The following is a 21,057-nucleotide window of genomic DNA, read 5'->3' as shown; positions in this document are numbered from 1 at the left end:
CATTAAAAAAATAGATGTCAGCTGGGGGAAAAAAAGGACAAATGAAACAGTATCTTTACGTCAACATAAAAAGAACCTCAGAATAACCACGATCAAGAAAAACTAAGGTCAAACTAAGGTCAATGTTGTTGGGGTCAAAGAACTATCTTTCTGGTGCCAAGAAAAAATATTACCTTGAAGACTGTTGGGTGCTCAGTTAGTAGATGTCATATCCAAAGCAAAGAACGATTTCCTTAAGTGAACTAACTTGCGCAAAGTGACCTGTATGAAACATGCCTCCTGAACTAAGAACTGAACTCTCCAGAGGTCTTTGAGGTCAAGTAGCACTCTTTATGCTATTCTACCCTGTATGCCCACGCCACACTCCTCCTCCAATGAAAGCATACCAGGAATCACAAGAATCATTTTGGTTATTATGCACTGCTCCCAAATAGCTGAGAAAAACAGAACGTGGTAGATAAAAGCTATCTTTAATGATAATTAGAAGGATCTTAATGAAAATCAAACAAAAACTCCAAGGAGGAGTCAGTATACATATGGGCATCCAAGCTGAAATAATGGGTAGAGATGCACAACTGTATTCATCTGAAAATGAGTTAGAGGGAGGCTAGGGGACTCCCCATCACTGTTATCTGTACCTTCCCTCAAAAACTTCTCTATGCTCCAGTAGTTCCCACTCAGGGTGGTGACCAGGTAAAGAGGAGTAGATACCGGAAATGCAGAGCAGCTAAGCATTATGCTACTTCTTCAAGTACTTGGAACTTTTAGCCGTTAGGGCTAATTCACATCTTTATACTTATTCAATTCAAGCCTTCAAAGAGTTTCGGGACTTAAACAATTTTTTTTATACATTAACCCATTAACCCTGAGGATATATATGAAGACTTAGTATTCAATAAAATATTGGCCATACCACTTGTTACAATAAGAATGAGCTGGAAACAACCTAAATCGTCAACAACAGGATAATGGTAAAATATATAGGGTACATCCACATGATATATCAATATTATGCTTTCATAATACTTAATGACATGTCATAAGTTAATGTTTCATAAAAAGTAAGATTTTGTATAAATAACTATTTATAGATATGCTCTTTGGCATAATTGTCTCTCTACCCACAAAAAACGGAAAGGAAATACACAGAAATGTTAATAATTATTATCTGAGTAACAGTACAAGTTATTTCTTTTCATTTTATTTTGATAATCAAGGGGTGAAAAACTTAGTTTTTTAAAGATACAACAGACACTAAGTAATTAGTTTCCCAAACCAGAGAATACATAAATGGAGGATGTCATAAATCCCTTAATTAGTTAGACATGTACCAAAAGGACACATTAAAAAAAAAAAAAAAAAAAACCAGGGAGACTCAAAAAACAAAAACAAACAAAACTGTGATTTCTAAACTCTAAAAGCACTTACAACTTTATGAAATGAATTAAGGAAACTCTTTTGTCTACTTTTTTAAAGATAATGCCAATTATTCTCCACGGCTAATGCTGTTCCAAAAGTCCAGACCCTCATATCTTGTGCTTGAATTATTGTAGCAGCTTCCTAATTGGTCTCCCAGCCTTTATCCTTCAGCAGGAACAAGAAACATAAAGGAAAATAATAACACTTATCACTTAAGCTAGAAATGCTCATGGGAACCAGTCACTTTTCTTCTGATTCCAATAAAGAAAGTTTTGACAAAAAACATCAAGGTAAGACAAAGTTTCTTTACCAAGGGTAATGACATCATGACTTTCACAACAAATGGGATGAAAGAACGTGTTCTGGTAAAACAACTGACGAAAAGCAGGAATCTGGTTGAGTGTCATCAGTTCTATGCTTTGTCATCCTAATAGAAGTGATTTTCATATCGTAGAAAATGCAAGTACAGCATTTGTCAAAACAATATCAACACTCCACAGTACTGAAAATTTCTATACAAAACTCAAAGCTTTCTTAGAGTTGGTTAGCAGAGTTAATAGCAAAGGAAGAAAATATTTGAAGTACAAACCAAAAGAAGAAAACATATGTTTTCAGACAATCTGTGAAAAAGTTTTAAAAAACTGAAGAGGCAGAACTATCTTAATGCTAGCTATCGAAGGGACTGAAGCCTTCTGTGCAGGCTTTGTGTGATTTTGAGAAAGAACAGTAAGGAAGAACCAAAGTGGGGGAAACAAGTCCAGTGAGATCAGGTGATAACATAAGAGCTAAAAGAAATCTGAAAAGAAAGAGATGAATAAAATGAGGCTGTAAAGAAAAAAAGTAAAAAGCTCACAAGAACACTCACTAACAATGGCAGAAATGTTCCTCCTGAAATCAGAAGTGGGGAAGACAGAAAATAAAGAACAAAGAAAAAGTCTCAGTGCAAAGCAGTGAGCATATTTAAGTTTAAATATGCTCAAGATGGAGGAAAGGTAGTTAAGAACAACCCAGACCTCTGGCTGGCGCTAAGCATAGTTCTTAGGCAGCACCATCTGGTTCATCTAGAAACCCAGACACTTGAGGCTTCTCTAATTAGTACATGTCTTCAGTCATTAGCAGGAAAATAGAGGCTAGGAAATGTTAATTATTATTGATTTGAACTTTGTTTTAAAAGGTTGCTTTCTCTCCCCTATACCCTTTCTACTTTATAATTCTGAAAACTTTTATTTTAAAGCTCAGACAGGATAAGAACTCATCCTTGGGTGACAATGTCTTTGTTTTCACTTGGCAAATATTACTTATATCTCAGGTAAGGGAACAGAGGAGCTACAAGGCAATAACTTTCTCATGTATTTATTTTATTTTAGTGGCAATCTGAATCTGTGATAGCCACAAAAAAATTGGGCCCTACGCTGCAAACCTCACAGTGATACTAGGTGAGGGCTGTTTGATGCTAGGTGAGGGCTGAAGGGAAGGGATCACACTGAAGGTGTTTTTCTGGAGTCATTTTAACTTTCAAAACAGGTTAGGATGAATTTATTCTGGCAAGAAAGAAAAAAAGCCAACAACAAGCATTAATGTCTAGAATCATGAAAAACACGAAGTGATCCCAAATTAGGAAAACCTGTGGAAGACTAGAAAAATGGAAGAGGGAGGAAATGAGCCATAAGAGAAAACATTACAAGTTAGATGCAGAGGTGCTCTGGATGTCTCTGGGTCAGATGAAGAGAAAATGTGGAGAAAAAGGGAGGTCAGCATGCAGGGCATACTTCCCGAGAATGCAAAGGAGCAAATCAATCAAACAAACAAAAACAATTAAAAAAAAAACAATTAAAAAATCCAAAGGAGCAAGAAGGTGCATATTGTATTAAGCTTCATGCTAAGAGATGATAAGATTAGTACAAAAATATAAAATGTCATGGAAGCTAAAAGGGCCTGGAACAAATTACAAATGGTCTTAGATATCTATATATAAATGCACAGACTGAAAAGATGAGTAGCTAGGCTATTAATGAATTTGCAACCCTAACGACAGTGGTAAATATGATTGTGTAGCCATGACTGAAACCTTGTTGACTGGATCTCCTACCAATAGATACTCTACAATGCCCAGTGAAAATAAGCTCACAGAACATGTTATGTCAAGAAAAATATGCAGATGCCTGGGAAGCCACAGACCTAGTGATGAAATGTGGTATATTTACCGTGAGTTTAAAAAGATATAGAATATCGCACTAATGGCCATACAATCACAGTGCTCTCCAAACTAAAGATGTAGAGGATGTATTTTTAGTAGGAATGTCAAAACTGGCTCAGAAATAAGACAGTCATATCATGAGAGACACTAATTATTTGAATATCTCTGATCATCACATTCCTCTGAAAATTTCTATAATGCCTTCTGACAAGTTCTGTATTTTAGAATGAACAAGTGAGAGAAATCATGATTCTGGACCTCTACCAGATAAGGGTAACCAATAAGGATAAGCTTGGTAAAGTAGAAATGATGGAATCCCTGAGAGAAAGTGACAATGTAAAATTGGAATTTGCGGTGGCCTGGGAAGTGAATCCTGGACATAAGCAGAAATGTGTCTTGGTCTTTGAAGAAAAGCAGACTGGAAAAAGTTGAGAAAAAAAAAAGCAGAATCAAGTGGTCAGAAACTCTAGAAGACAAAGAGACTTATGAGGCTTTTGAAACCCCCATTCTGATAATACAAAAATGGATCGCCTTGATAATGAAGAGAATAGCATATAAAGAAGAGTGTAAGAGGTATAACATGGCTAGATATGTGTTTCCTCATATCTGACAAGGGCTCATACAAAAGAGAGACCAGTGTGGTCTAGAGCAAATGGGAGTCACATGAAACTTTGAGAGGTGTGTCAAAAGGTACAAATCGGAATGAAACGAGTCATGTCCAAAATGTTACAGATGATGAAAGTGGTTTCTGGGATGATTTTGCTGTTGCTGATGGAGAATTCAGAAATGATAATCACCACTGCTTGAGAGACGACAGAAAAAAAGTGCCGTAGTTCAATTCCATTTTGCTCCTGACTTCCCCAGTAAGGAGAAGGAAAGGGCAGTATAACAGGGCTAAGGAGGAATTGAATTCCAAGAAGGGATAGATAGATAGGTTCTCTGAACTAATACTAGGCTGCAGACCCACAAAAATTATAACCCAGGATTCTTAAAGGGCCTGAAAATATGGTCAGAGAATTACAGCCAAGTGAAAAACGGTAGCAGTGTCAGCAGATGGAGAGAAGCATATAGTCTTTCCGAAAGAGGGGCTCAATTCACAACAGTATTCCAAAATGGATTATTGCACAGATAGTCTGTAAGGTCATTAAACAGAGAAAAGACTATTGTGAGACAGCAGTACAAGTTCCCCCCAGACCACACCATGCAGAATGAACTTCATTAACTTGCAGATCAGGCTAGCACACTGGAGAGGAGAAAAGCAGAGTGTGATTTCACAAAGAACCTAACCAAGTTCGTCACAAAAGTTTTATAGACTCAGCAGGGAAATAGGACTTGGATACATTCACTTAAAATCAACAAATACGAATTAAGCACATACTAGATACAGCAATGAAGAAAATAGATAGGAAGCCTGCTTTGATGTCCAAATAGTAGAGAAGTACTTGAAGAATCACAGAAGTATTTGCCGGCCTGAGAAATCCTTAGACATCTCTAATGCTGTAGTTTTAACTCTGGGGAAATGCGTAGTTCTTTATGAATCCAATGAAAGCCACACAAACTACAAAATCCTTCATGAGATTTCAGGTGTTTGGTCCATAAGCACCGCCCCCCTGGCCCCTGCTCCTACTCTTCAGTGTCAGCTAGACCCCAGATCAGAAGAGAAGCCCTAATCTAATGGGCTGAGGTCTTTGGTCCTATCCTGTTCAACATCTTTATCAAGGCCTTCAATGAAGACACGGAGCACATTCTGAGTCCACTGTGGTAAGAGGAAAGGGTCTGGGTGCAACAGGCAATTCTGAACAGATACAATTCCATCTCTGTAAGAGAAGACAATCTCAGGCTTATGACTTCCAAGTATGTTGCAAGAGTCTGGGTGAGAAAAACAATATTCAAGGGGTCCAAACATTCTTTTTTAAAAATTTATTTAATGTTTATTTACTTTTGAGAGACAGCGCATGAGCAGGGGAGGGGCAGAGAAAGAGTTCAGACACAGAATCTGAAGCAGGCTCCAGGTTCTGAGATGTCAGTACAGAGCCCGATGCGGGGCTCGAACTCACAAACGAGGAGATCATGGCCTGAGCTGAAGTCAGACGCTTAACCGACTGAGCCACCCAGGCACCCCGTTTTTTGTGGGTTTTTTTGTTTTTTGTTTTTTGTTTTGTTTGTTTGTTTTTTTTTTTTTTCCAACGTTTATTTATTTTTGGGACAGAGAGAGACAGAGCATGAACGGGCGAGGGGCAGAGAGAGAGGGAGACACAGAGTCGGAAACAGGCTCCAGGCTCTGAGCCATCAGCTCAGAGCCCGATGCGGGGCTCGAACTCACAGACCGCGAGATCGTGACCTGGCTGAAGTCGGACGCTTAACCGACTGCGCCACCCAGGCGCCCCTTTTTTTTTTTTTTAATGTTCAAGGGGGTCCAAACATTCTTAATTCTCCAAGAAGAGTCTCCCCTGGGGCAAACCAATAGCTTTACACCATAGTTACAAAGAGTCAGTTTCTCCCTCTTATAATCAAATGAGTTCTTTCTTGCAATTAAACACAATGCCTAAGATAAAATTCTGTCTAGTTTTCATAGTAAGAATAGTTGTAGTCCGCCTGATCTGATTAGTTTCTTTTATATGGTATGTACTATATTTTACTTGACATCTTGTACTCATCATGTTTGCCATGACAGTATGATTTTTCAGTCCAATTCCACCTCCATTTTAAAGCCCTACCATTGCTTTTCTTTCTTCTTATAGCTGTGCTTTTTTTTGTTGTTTGTTTTTTGTTTTTTTTTAATTTTTTTTTCAACGTTTATTTATTTTTGGGACAGAGAGAGACAGAGCATGAACGGGGAGGGGCAGAGAGAGAGGGAGACACAGAATCAGAAACAGGCTCCAGGCTCTGAGCCATGAGCCCAGAGCCTGACGCGGGGCTCGAACTCACGGACCGCGAGATCGTGACCTGGCTGAAGTCGGACGAACCGACTGCGCCACCCAGGCGCCCCGTTTTGTTTTGTTTTTTAACGTAGGCTCCACATCCAGTTGGAGCCCAACCCGGGGCTTGAACTCACAACCCTGAGATCAAAACCTAAAATGAGATCAAGAGTCACATGCTTAGTTGACTGAGCCACCCAGGTGCCCCTAGCACCTTTTTAATTGATGTTATTTTTGTATATATTCTGTGTCTTCTAAGCTACTTTATTATCATTTCTAGAACACAATGGGTAAAAATTAAACAGTGCATTGATCAAATTGGGGAATGATACAAGGCCAGAAAAAAGAGCTGATACTATTAAGATAGAAAATGGTCTCTACTGGTTAGGAAAATAAAAAATGATATTCAGCAGGGTACAAATGTTGCAAAAGAATACCTGGTCTAATAATTGTTTGAAGAGGAAATATAAAAGGGCTTACCTAAGCACAGGCACAAAGACTATACCCAAAAACCCAGAAGAATCTTCCTTTCTCCCCTTGCTGTCCAACCTCAGCGCTCATAACCACCTTCAACCTGATGTCCCTCATTGCAAAACAAAAACAATCCTTCTCTCTATGATGTCTCATTTGAAACATGGGATGAGAAGGAAAACAGGTGTAGCAGCTTGAACTTTTTAGAAGAAGAAGAACTTTTTAGAAGAAGATTAATTTACTAAAACTATGATTAGCAGCAAAATATGCCATATTGATCCAAAAAAAGTAGGAATATTACTTTCTTCATGAACTATCCCAATAGTTTTTGAAATGGAGAAGACTACTTTTTTTAAAAATTTATTATTTTTTTAAAGGTTTATTTATTTTTGAGACAGAATGTGAATGGGGAAGGGGCAGAGAGATGGCGACAGAGGATCTGAAGCGCACTCTGCGCTGACAGCAGACAGCCCAATGTGGGGCTCGAAACCCACAAGCCGCAAGATCACGATCTGAGTGGAAGTTGGACGCTTCACTGACTGAGCCACCCAGACGCCCCTCAAAAGACAAATTTAAAAGCAGTTTATGGTAAGTATTATTTTCATTTCTACTGACTCTAATACTATATCCAAACAGTCTAGTCCGTGCTGGTATTTTGCTAGCATTTTTTTTTTAATTGACCAAAAATGTCAATCTTCACTAAGTATGTGATTTAATAACATTCAGGCAGTATTACAAATATCCAAATTTTATTTGTCATGTCTTCTTCTGAAAGGAAATTTTATTAGGGCTGTAGCAAATCCAGAGAAGTAATTAAAAGGAGTACATCTACCCAAAGGAATTAAAACACTTCTAACATGTTCATTCAAGCACCAGTCTTATCTACAACACTAAGGAAAAAAAATTACACCATTATCACATACCCCAAGGAAAACAGGGAGACATGATATAATTAAAAGAATTAAACTAGGAACATTTTTTCAGTGAAGAGAGTTATGGAGAAACAGGAAGAGAAGAAAGTCTGTGTTGGGTTTTTACAGCCACCAAAAAACTGCCTATTAGTGACACCAACTAGAACTTTGAAAGGTTACTCTTTTAAGACTGTTTCCTTTAATTTCGAGCTGTTAATCGTCCTTGGAGCTTTTCATAATGTAAGAATCCAGTATTTAACACATAAACTGCTAACTAGAATTGGGTTAATCTCTAGCATTTCCAGAACACAGCTAATGGCTGCTTAATCTAACAGAAATTGCAACTAGGATTCACCTTGTGGATGACTCAATAATTCCTAAATTTAAAACCCTTCACCATGTGGGATAGAAAAGAGCTTTCTTTCTTCATTTTACCTTTTAAATGTTCTCTGTACATTTCATTTCTATAAAGCAGTAACCAATGTGGAATCTTCTTAATTTCATTAAGACATTAAAATGCCATGTTTCTTTTTCCTGATTTAGTATAAGGTAGACATACAATGCAAAAATAAACTTCAAAACAAGATGCCCTTCCCACCGCTCACAGTACAATTTCCGAAACTAGATCTTTACGTCCTAAAGAAATTCAAACATATTCAAACATTCTCAGCTGTGATGTTAACAGTAAGAGCAAATGGCTGTTCCCTTCATACAAATAGCAGGTACACACGAACGGTTTTGTGGCTGGCATCTCTTGGCTCCAGTTTTTCCCCACAAACTGAATTTCAGTCTCTGGTCATCACTAGGAAAGCGGGTCGGTCCAGACTCTGAGGTCATCATTCACAGCAATGACCAAAAGACCTACGGTGAATGAAGCTGAAGTCTCACATCTAAAATGTCTTTTATGGCATATACAGCTCATCCCTAAAACTTAATGCCATATTTGAAAAATGAAGAATGACAATTAAAAGACGCACCCTGGTCTTTCAGAATTTCCGCCATTAAAGACAAGTGGCTATGGGCGATGGAAAACAGTAATTTGTTGATGCCAGCACTTTGTAAGGGAGCAACTTTGCCATTTGACTCCAATGCCATGTATTTCACCTACACTTAAAAAACTGAGACAACAGAGTATAATACAGAGCACTGGATTTGGGGTCAGAAGATGCGGATTCTGGTTTCAACCCTAATGTCATCTAACACTGTGTTCTTATGTGTACCATTTAAGCTCATTTCATCTCTAAAATGTGAAAGTTGAGTTTTAAATAATGCCTAGTATTCCTTCCAGCCCTTACATGTTGTAAGTCTACATTTGTTCCTCAATGTGCTATAAAAAGACCTTAAAGTATGCAAATTAATGTATCTTTTTAATTACTCTAGGCTGTCGAACACTACATCATTCCCCTCTTATGCAACACATGATTTTAATTCCATACCTTCAATACTCTTCTGTACTTGCATATCTGCTATGCCAGTTCTTGCCTGAGTCAACAGGCCATTGCTTTTACAAGGCCGGTTTATTTGCCACCACTTGATAACCCTCTGCATATCTAGTTAACTACCATATGGCTTCTTCTGCTTTAACTGCGTAATAAAAGCCTATTGAATGAAACACACTATCTATTCCAGCCAGCATTAAAAGGCACACCTTGAGATAAAATGATCCCAGGGAAGTCAGAGGAAGCTAGTCACAGTAATAAGGAAAGGAATTATAGAACAGCTGGCAGCAGATTATCAAGTCTCTCAATTCAGGGTCTGACAAAGGCCTCAAATACAAAGCTGTCAGGAAGAACCACTGAGTATAAGACATTTTTGCTTCCTTAGACCATGGCAGGATAATGACGCCAATCAAGTAGAATGGGCAGAACATTTCTAAAACTGCAAAGCGATGCTTATATTTTAAAATTGCTGGCTCAGTGAATCAAAGAGCATTTAATGATCATCTGTTATGTGCCAGGCATTGTGCCAGATGCTGGGGATACAAAGATGAGTAGGACAAGGTCCCACGAAGTGCTCCCAATCTAATGGAGGAGATAGGCAAACAGCTAAACAGTACCACGTGGTGATAAATGCTGTAACAGAGGAAAAGCTCCCCTCAGAAGGCAGAAACAAAAAAAAAGGATGGGGAGGGCATTCCAGGCAGAAGAAATGGTAAGGGCAAAGTGCTGGAGTCAGGAGATCTTGTGGTCTGGGGGGATGTGGCAAGAGGGTACTTGTGAAGAGATTTAGGGCATGCAGGAATGGGAGCGGCGGAAAGAAGTCTGAGAATTTTACTTCATGAAATGAGGAACCTCACTTTGGAAAAGCTATCAGAAATGGCAACAGCTATCCTGAACCAAAAAGAAATGCGATTTCCTTCATATTTCAAAAAACTCACAGGAGAGTTCACCTGAACTGATGCTGCTAGGGCAGTTTTTGATTACCGTGGCTTCTCTCTAGAAAAGAAAATTTTAACAACTGAGCAATTACATTCTCTCACCGTTACTAATTTTTGGTTGTGCACCTGGATTTTCTAGGGGCCTAGTAAAGGCCACTGGGAAATTTGAATATATTCTAATTTTAGAAGGGTGCCATACGCTATGTGCTAAAACTAATAATGATACATGCTGACATGTGTTCATAAGAATAATATACAGTAACCTAAAAGGGGTCAATGAGTAATGTTTATCACTTTTCCTCTCACACATTTCTTACTTAAATCATTTATGTAAGTTATGACTTTAAAATGCCTTCTTGGGGCGCCTGGGTGGCGCAGTCGGTTAAGCGTCCGACTTCAGCCAGGTCACGATCTCGCGGTCCGTGAGTTCGAGCCCCGCGTCGGGCTCTGGGCTGATGGCTCGGAGCCTGGAGCCTGTTTCCGATTCTGTGTCTCCCTCTCTCTCTGCCCCTCCCCCGTTCATGCTCTCTCTGTCTCTCTCGTCCCAAAAATAAAGAAACGTTGAAAAAAAAAAAATTTAAAATGCCTTCTTTCTAAAGCTATATTCTTGAACAAGAAAGATTTGGAGAGTTAACTCCTTTAAAAAAAAAAGCAGCTAATTTTTAAAATGAAACAATCTTGCATAAGCCCTAATTATCACTTCAGTATTTGTAGACTAGATCTATATTTGAAGTGGAAAAAATAACATTTTTTGACAAGGTCTCTGGAAGGAGTGAGGAAAGCCACTATTATTTTAATAGGAGTGACTTTAAAATCACAAGCTAAATTCTTAACACCAACACAGAATAAATCAATAAGTAGGTCAAAAGATGTTAGGTAAACTAAAGGAGAAAGTAAAATTAGTAAAAGGAATCTTTGTCCTTTTTTTGCAATGAGATAGTTTTGTAAGAGAGTATCCCGTTGATTTATGTTAGTCACACCATGGCTTACTATTCGGTAGCCTTCAGGAGAGAATATCGTAGGTAAAGATTCCAAAACCATCATATTATGTTAGAAATTCCCCCTGGCCTTTTCTTACCTTCTCTTTCTCAACAGAATATATGCCCTCATTTGCAATGAGACGCTTTTGTGGGAAATCACAGGCATAAGTTTTAGAGAGCTGTCTCAAAACAGTGAATCAACAGAGCACTTGACTCACACCTTATTTTAGGAATGGGTTCTGGGTATAGCTGCCAGTCATGGCTACGTCTGAGAGCCTTATCTATCTTTACTTCCATAATTAAGTCACTGCTATGGGTTCAGATTCTCTTCCTTTTCTGGTCTACTAGCTAGAGCCAATCAAGTTTTCTTCCCCCCAAGGTGGGGCAGCTAGGAAGATCCTCCCAGAAAGCTGGATCAAACCCATAGAGCCCAGCTCCAGAGTACACATCAGCTTCTCTCTTTATAATTCTTCATCTAAGTGGGAGATTCAAGAACACCTAGGAATGAAATGCTAGAGACATTCCCATTAAAATAACAATAGTATTACCTACAACAACACATAAATCACAAAGGAAATATAAATAGCCAATAAATATTCAACTTCCCTTGTCATCCAAGATACACAAATTAAAACCACAGGACAGCATTTTTTCACCTAGCAAATTATCAAAAAAATATTAAGTATAATATTCATGTTGTCGAGAATGGTTCAAAGCCTTGCTTTTATATATCACTATGGGATTATAATTGAAATTAGCTTCCTAAAGAACAATTTAGCAGTATTATACATAATTCTAGGAATTTTGTCAAGAAAATAATCAGATATGCACAAAAACAAGGATACTCATTAAAGCACTATTGAAAATAGTGAAAGGTGGAAACACCATAAAAACCCAACAATAAAGAGTTATTAATACATATTTGAGTATAACTATGGAAATAGCCTTTGGGGGAGGGGATATTAATGACCTGCAAAAACACTCTTATTATTTTGTGTAATGAAAAACATATATAATATGGTCATAATCTTACAATATATATGAACAGGAATTAAGGAAATCAAGCCAAGAGACATCCAATTCCCTCGTTCCTTCAAGCCCTTGGTTCCATGCAGGAAGGGTCTCCACATCCAATTTTGGCCCATTCACACCTTAGACTGTGAGCCAGAGTGACAATTCACCATATACAAATATCTGCAGAAACTAGTCCAACAAACAGAAAGAGGTCCTGTGGGGTCAGAGGCACAACCCCACAGCCCACAACAGCAGGCAGGATCCCACAGCAATTACTATCTTGATCGTTAAATTTAGGAACTCACTGGTCTAAATATCTAGGTGAGCCCTATCTCATCAACTAGATTGTGAGACACTCTAAGATAATCACTGTGTATTATGTGGCAGATCCCTATCATATGTTAACTTATATCTTTCGCTCTATTTCCAAACAGCTCTGAAGGTGGCAATTTGTTGATTTGGCAAGCTATGAACTTAACTGAGTGTTCACTTAGAATGGATTTCTAGCTGACTATCCACTTCCCCACTTAAGTGAAGCATTGTTTTTATCTCTACATGGTCACACATCCAGCAGCAACTTCTTCAAAGAATAAAACTTATATTTCCTTATGAAAGTCTGCACACAGGACCAGAAAAGCAGTGATTGGATATTTGGGACACATACAGGAAACCAAGTATCAAACTCAACAATGGCTCACACTGACCACGTAAACAAGCCCACTATACATTCTATAAGGAAACAAACAAAAACAGGCAATTTATGACTCTTTCAGGAAGAGTTCCAACCAGTAGAATGGGTTAGCGTCCAGAGCGCAATTGTAAGCGGATGTTCAGTTTTGTTAGAAACTGACAAACTGTCTTTGAGAGCAGCTGCTTGACTGATGTTAAACAGCTACTCCAGGGTTAGGTTGATTAGTGTTGGCATAGTCATAGTTTTTCTTTCGCTACCCTTTTACTTTTAGGTCTTTCTGCATCTTATATTAAAAATGTTTTTTTCAGAGGTAGAATGCTGGATGGGGGAAATGAAAGATTTTAGTCAAAGTGTACAAAATTCCAGTTATAAGCTGTACAAGTTCTGGAAATTTAATGCTTATCACGGTGATTTATAGTAAACAATATTGTATTATATATGTGAAAGTTGCTAAGAGAGTAAATCTTCAATGTTCTCATCATAAAAAAGAAATGTAATTATATGAAGTGATCACAGTACTAGCTAATGCTACAGCAGCAATCATTTTATAATATATAAGTGGATCAAATCAACAGGTTGTATACCTTAAATTTATGCAATGTTATGTCAATTATATCTCAAAAAAGCTGGAAAAAAATAAAAGTGGGTTTTCCATAGATGACATATATTTGGGTCTTGTATAATCCACTCTTGAGAGTCTGTCTTTTAATTAGCATATTTAGACCACTAACTTTTATATTGTTTAACAGTGCAAACAACAATCTTTTTTTAATCTCAAGTTTTAATTTACATTCTAGTTAACATATATGGTTAAAATTGGTGTCATGTATAGAAATTAGTGAATCGTCACTTACATATAACAACCCAGTGCTCATCACAAGTGCCTTCATTAGTGCCCATCACCCATTTAGCCCTTCCCCACCCACCTCCCTCCATCAACCCTGTTCTCTATAAAGAGTCTCTTATGGTTTGCTTCCCTCTGTTTTATCCCCTACCCTTCCCCTATGTTCATCTGTTTTGTTCCTTAAATTCCATATGAATGAAATACAGTATTGTCTTTCTCTGACTTATTTCACTTAGCTTAATATAATCTAGCTCCATCCATGTCATAGCAAATGGCCAGCTTTCATTCTTTTTCGTGGCTAAGTAGTATTCCACTGCATGTATATGTGTGTGTATACATAGGTATAATATACATATATGTGAAAAACATAAATACATATACATACATACATACATACATACACACACATACCACATCCTCTTTATCCACTCATCAATTGATGGGCACTTGGGCTCTTTTCACAGAACTCTTTTCATAGTTTGGTTCTTGTTGATAAGGCTGCTATAAATAAACATTGGAGTGCGTGTATCCTTTCAAAATCAGTATTTCTGTATCCTTTGGGTAAACACCTAGTAGTGCAATTACTGGATCATAGGGCAGGTCTATTTTAGAACCTCCATACTGTTTTCCAGAGTGGCTGCAACAATCTGCATTCCCACCAATAGTGTAAGAGGGTTCTTTCTCCACATCTTTGCCAACATCTGTTGTTTCCTATATTGTTAATTTTAGCCATTCTGACATGAGGTGGGATCTCATCGTGGTTTGGGTTTGTATTTCCCTCACGATCAGTGATGTGGAGCATCTTTTCATGTGTCTGTTAGCCACCTGTATCTCTTCTGTAGAAAAGTGTTCATATCTTCTGCCCATTTCTTAACTGGGTTATTATTTTGGGGGTGCTGAGTTTGGTAAGTTATTTTAAGATTTTGGGTATTAACCCTATATCAATATGTCATTTGCAAATACCTCCTCCCATTCCATAGGTTGTATTTTAGTTTTGTTGATTGTTTCCCTCCACTGTGCAGAAGCTTTTTATTTTAATGAAGTCCCCATAGTTCATTTTTGCTTTTGTTTCCTTTGCCTCTGGAGACATTAGATCACTAACTTTTATTTTTTTTTAATTTTTTTTTTCAACGTTTATTTATTTTGGGACAGAGAGAGACAGAGCATGAACGGGGGAGGGGCAGAGAGAGAGGGAGACACAGAATCGGAAACAGGCTCCAGGCTCTGAGCCATCAGCCCAGAGCCTGACACGGGGCTCGAACTCACAGACCACGAGATCGTGACCTGGCTGAAGTCGGACGCTTAACCGACTGCGCCACCCAGGCGCCCCTAGATCACTAACTTTTAAAGTGATTAATGATATAGTTGGATTAATATCTACCACAGTTGTTACATTTTCTATTTCTTGCCCTTGTTCTTTCTTTTTTTGTGTTCTACTCTTTGTCTGCCTTCTCTGGCTTTAATTAAGCTATCTGATTCCATTTTTTTTCTCCTTTCTTAGTGTATCAATTATATCCTCTCTTTTTCTAGTGATTGTGCCTGAATTTGTAATATACGTTTACAACTAAGCCAAGTCTTCTTTCAAATAACACTATACCACTTCACAGCAGTGTAAGTACCTTTTAACAGAGTATTCTCACCTCTCCGTTCTGTCCCTGTACATTGCTATCATTTACTTACCCACAAACTATAACTATGGGTCACATTAATGTTAGTATTATTGTGAACAAATGATTATCTATTAAGAAAAACAAAAGATCTTACTTTACTTTCACTTATTCCTTCTCTCATATTTTTCCTTCCTTACTATTGACCTAAGTTTCTGACCTATATCATTTTCCTTCTTCCTGAAGAATTTTTTACAACATTTCTTGCCAGGCAGGTCTATACTGGCAACAATTTCCTCAATTTCTGTTACTCTGAGAAAGTCTTCATTTTTCCTTCACTTTTGAAGGATAATTTCACTGGATACAGAATTCTGGGTTGGTCACCTTTTGTTTTCAACCCTTTAAGTATTTAACTCCACTCTTTCCTTGCTTGCTTGGTTCTGAAGAGATATCTGATGTAATTCTTATTCTTGCTCCTCTATACAGAGGGTGTTTTACTCCCCTGGCTTCTTTCAAGACTTTGTCTTGGATTTTCTGCAGTTTGAATAGGATATGCCTAGGTGTAATTTTTTTTTGTACTTATGTTGCTTAGTGTTCTCTGAGATTTCTGGATCTGTGGTTTGGGGTCGATCATTAATCTGGGGAAGCAGTCATTATTGTTTCAAACATTTCTTCTATTCCTTTCTCTTTTCCTTCTCCATCCAGCAGTCCCACTATACAAGTTATACCTTTTATAATTGACCCAGTTCTTGGATATTCTGTTCTATTTTATTCTTTTTGTCTATGCATTTTAGTTTTAGAAGTCTCTCTTGACATTTTCTTCAAGCTCACTAATTCTTTCCTTGGCTGTATCTACTCTATTAATGAGCCCATCAAAGGTATTTTTCATTTCTGTCACAGTGTTTTTGATTTCCAGCATTTCCTTGTGAGTCTCTTAGAGTTTCCATCTCCCAGCTTAATATTACCCATAAGCTCTTGCACACATTGCCCTCTTTTTCCATTAACATTCTTATTAGTCATAGTTGTTCTAAGTTCCCATTCTGATAATTCCAACATCTGTACCATATCTGAGGCTGGTTCTAATTGCTTGCTTTCTCTCTTCCAACTGTGTCGTTTGCCTTTTATATGCCTTTAATTTTTGTTGAAAGACAGACATATGTATAGAGTAAGACAAATTAAGGTAAATAGGCCCTTAATGTGAGGTTTTATGCTCATCTAGCTGGGGTTTAGGCTGTGCTTACTGTTTGCTGTAGCTACAGGTATCAGAGGCTAAATTTTTCTGTGGTGTCCTTGTTTTTGTCTCCTCTGTTGTCTTTGGATTTCCCTAGAGACTTTTTAAATAAGGTGCAAGACAAGATCTCTCAGCTGTGTTTCCCAATTATGATACAGGAACTCTACTGTGTGGTGGTCGTTGTGAAGGTGGGGAGGACAGGGAAGCATCCACAGTTTTATGATTAGGTCTGTCTTCTAGTGAGCCTTCCCCTACCCCACCCACTATCGTGACTTTCACTAGTACTTCTCAGTTTTGTTTTCTCCCCACTTAAGTGAGACAGGAAGAGGAGAGGAGGGCAGGGCTGGATATTCTCCTTCCCCCACCTGTAAGGCTAGAGAGCTGGAGTCGGGTATTTCTTTTTCCCCAGGTCAGTTTGGCTCTGGTGAAAAGGTTTCTCTTGAAGGCAGACCCTGTTAAGAAGAAGAGAATGAGAATGCTCTGGGTGTATTTCAAAATGGCTACTTTCCCCTCCTCCTGTCAGAAGCGCAAGGAGATTTCTCTCTAATCTTCCTTGAGAGAATCTGGTAGAGATCCTGGCAGTAAAAGCCATGAAAGTATGCCCCCCACCTACCCAAGATGGGGCCACCCAAAGTTTTTAACTCTCAAACTTGCCCACACTGAGCTTCCAGGAATTCACCGATGAGTTTAGGGTTTCCTACTCCAGTGTTGGTTCCCACAGAGATTTCTATTCCTGGGCTTGTTCTCCAGTATGCTGTGATTCTCTGGATCAGCCTATCTGTCTGCCTAATTTTGGAGGCAATGGTTTCCCTCACAACCTCAATTCCTGATAGTTCTCTAAGAAGCACTGTTGACTTTGTTTGTTCAGTTTTTTCTTATTGTGAGGACAGGCTTGGTGACTTCTAGGCTCCTTAGATACCAGACCAGAAACTGGAAGTGCCCACAGTCGTCCCTTCTTATCCATGAGGGATATGCTTCAAGACCCCCGGTGGATACCTGAAACTGACAATAGCACCAAACCGAATATACACTATGTTTTTTTCTATACATGCTACCTATGAAAAAGTTTAATTTATAAATTAGGCATAGTAAGAAATTAATACCAATAATCAAACAGCACTATAACAAAATACTGTAATACAGGTTATGTGATGTGGTCTGTCTCTTAAAATATCTTAATGTACTGTACTCACCCTTCTAGTGAAATGAATGATGTAGGCATTTTGAAGTAGCATTAGGCTACTACTGACCATCAGAAGGTGGGTCATCCACTTCTGAACTACAACTGACTACAGGTAACTGAAACTGTGCAAAGTGAAACCGTGGATGGGGGGAGGGGAACTTCTGTACTCTTTATCATTGCCAATATTTATTACATAGAGTCCTAAAATTTCTCAGAATCAAACTACTATATAACATGTTTCACCTCATTTTAATTGGAGAAAAACCATTCTAGCTTCCCAAGTGTGAAGGCTCTCATTTATAGCTTTTAGGGGGTTATCTTATCTTATAAGCTTTAAGAGGTTAACGTTACTGAATGATTTCTAATTTTGTGTTTATGGACGTATTACCTCTGTCCTACAGCTACATTTAGTTAACTGAAAAATTCAATTTGCTAAATAAAGATCTAAGATTCTGCCAGTATGGAGGTAGTAAATTATAAAAGTGGTAATACTGCAAAGTATAAAGCAAATGCACCTTAAAATACACCTTCTATCCTTTGCTTCTGGTTAAGTATATATGCTCTGGAGGCAGAAAGAAATTTGTTTAGATCTTAACTATCCCCCTTACTGGCTTTGTCATCATGAAGTTTTTCCCTATCCTCATTTTCTCCCTCTATAAAATAAGGACAATAAAACTTAATTCATTGGATAATTACAATGGGTGACGTAAAGTGCTTTGCACTTAAGTGCATAGTATAAATAGTACTTGCTTCTGGTGTCATTGCTATTTTTATTATTACAAGGCTACAACTCCTTCACCTGCTATTGTCATTGTTGAAAATATTTCAATTATAGAGTCTATTGCACTCTGTGTAGGGCATACTTTAGCTGTATTCATTGTACTTAGACCATTATACTGTCCCTTCTACTTCCTAGGAAAAAATTTCTTGAAGAAAGTTTTCCATTCTATTTTCCTATATCCTTATAAAACTAGCTCTCATCAATCTACTTGTAAATGCTATTTTGTACATTAAAAATAGGAACCAACAGGGGCGCCTGGGTGTCTTGTCAGTTAAGCGTCCAACTCTTGGTTTCAACTCAGGTTATGATCTCATAGTTTGTGGGACTGAGCCCCATGGAGGGCTCCATGCCCACAGCACAGAGCCTACTTGGGATTCTCTCCCTCTCTCCCCTGCTCACACACACACACACACACACACACACACACTCTCTCTCTCTCTCTCTCTCTCTCTCTCTCAAAATGAATAAATAAACTTTAAAAAAATATATGAAACAAGAAGAAAAATAAACAAAACCTTTTGGGTAAAAACATAATGCCAAAAGCATTGGGAAAAAAATCTATTAATAAATCAGCAGCTAAAATACTTTTTATAGCAAGTGTTGATTTATGGAATTGCTTTTAAAATTCTATTTCATACTTCCTATATTTCTAAAGGTCTAGTTCCACTTCTGAGATGCCAATTCTCAAAATGAATGAGGGTTGTAAATTCCTCAAACTGAGAGAAATTTAAATTAGACCAAAACTTCCAAGTTCAACAGCCTTAATCCTGTAACTTTTTATAGTCAACCTGTATTTGTCTGAGTTTGGTAATGATGAATTTTTCTTCCCTGAGTTTTGTCTATGCCAGCAGAGCTTTTCCAAAAGTTAAAATGAAATTCTAAACTGAAAATAACTTTTCACAATACAAGGCAAAACTTGTATCCTTTCCCCCCAATTATTAAAGAAACTAAAATAGCTTCTTTAAATGAATAACACAGCTCCTTTTCACAGGAAAGCACATAAAAGGTACTAGGTTCGTCACATTCCTGTTTAACTTCCCTCCCATGGGATTTGGATTTAATACTCTCTTCAAAGCAATGAAATGTGGACTTAGTTATTCAGTGACAGAACCACTAGTGTCCTAATGTCAAGTTTCAGAAGCTGAGTGGAAGAAGTGACTATATTCTTGGGCATGAGTGGTCCTGGTTTCTTCATGGAATGCACCTCAGAGTAGAAAACCAATACTTTCTAATAGTTCAATCATTCTTGTTTTCTAATCTTTCATGATTTCTCCCAAATTAACCAACTGTTTCAAACCTTTTCATCTAAAAACAAACAAAGTAAAGCATACTTTTTTCATGAGTTTGTGAAAATTCAGTAAGGCAGAGCTTTCATAAGGAAGCAGCGAAAACATACCTGCAGCCTAATTTATTTATATGTAACAGTGTGCTCCATCCTAAGGAATATGGAAAAAATCTACTTTGAACATTTTGTCCCTCTAATGTTTGCAGGCAGTGGTGTGTCCATGGTTGAACATAAATCATCCACGAATATCTGAGTCCCTCTTTATTCCTTTTGTTTCTCTTGCTCCCAAAAGAATAACAAATGTTACTTTCATTCAAAGAAGTCAAGATGGAGAGTCAGCACAAACAAGTTTCCTCAGGGAACAAACTTCAGTTTTCAACCCAAACCAAAATATCTGAATCTTTTGAACAAAAGTACAACAAGATAAGTAGGTCATTAACTAGTGATCCATTTAAAACATGACAGCTAAGAGAGGTCATCAATATTTGAGCATATGCAACTTAAGCTAATGAAATGACAGATTCGTAAGAACCTTCCTTTCTTCAAGGTGTCCATGGTGGGTGTTCCTCTTAAAAGTCATCATAGTTTTTGAATGAAAGGATCAACATATTTAGATTGACTTTAATGAACCTTAAATATCAGGTAATTTACTGATGATTAAAGCTAACAATATATTTGAAGCATAATTTAGGTTAGTTTTTTTTTTGTTAACTCACTAAGATTTTAGAAATTGGGAGTGTTATGGAATTTTCGTTCCCTTGCAACTCAAGAATTTTGGAAGACATGAAAGGGTAGGGAGGGTGAGCCATGCCAGGTGTCACCCACTGCATAGAGTTCTAAAGCCATCATCCCTGGGTCAATGAGAACAACAGCAGTCATCTGAGGTTTATTAACTAAAGCAGCAGGAGGGATCAAGGTGAGAACATAGCACTTGAGAGCTTTACAAAACATATTCAAATGCCCTGTCCCACTGGTGATCAAAATAGACCCATGAATGGGCAGACAGGAGATATTATAAAGAAGCTGGGATTCTTTTTTTTTTTTTCTTTTTTTAACGTTATTTATTATCGAGAGACAGAGAGAGACAGAGCATGAATATGGGAGGGGCAGAGAGAGGACGAGACACAGAATCCAAAGCAGGCTCCAGG

At 37.8% G+C, this 21,057-nt stretch overlaps 1 protein-coding gene across 1 annotated transcript in view; it reads right to left on the bottom strand.

Moving 5' to 3' along the window:
• The window catches only part of OXCT1 (3-oxoacid CoA-transferase 1), a 137,292-nt gene that overhangs the window by 74,005 nt on the left and 42,230 nt on the right, over window positions 1-21,057 (bottom strand).

Source organism: Lynx canadensis, chromosome A1 (assembly GCF_007474595.2).
Source record: "Lynx canadensis isolate LIC74 chromosome A1, mLynCan4.pri.v2, whole genome shotgun sequence".
In the NCBI taxonomy this organism is placed as follows: domain Eukaryota; kingdom Metazoa; phylum Chordata; class Mammalia; order Carnivora; family Felidae; genus Lynx; species Lynx canadensis.
This window is presented reverse-complemented; position numbering and strand designations above follow the sequence as displayed.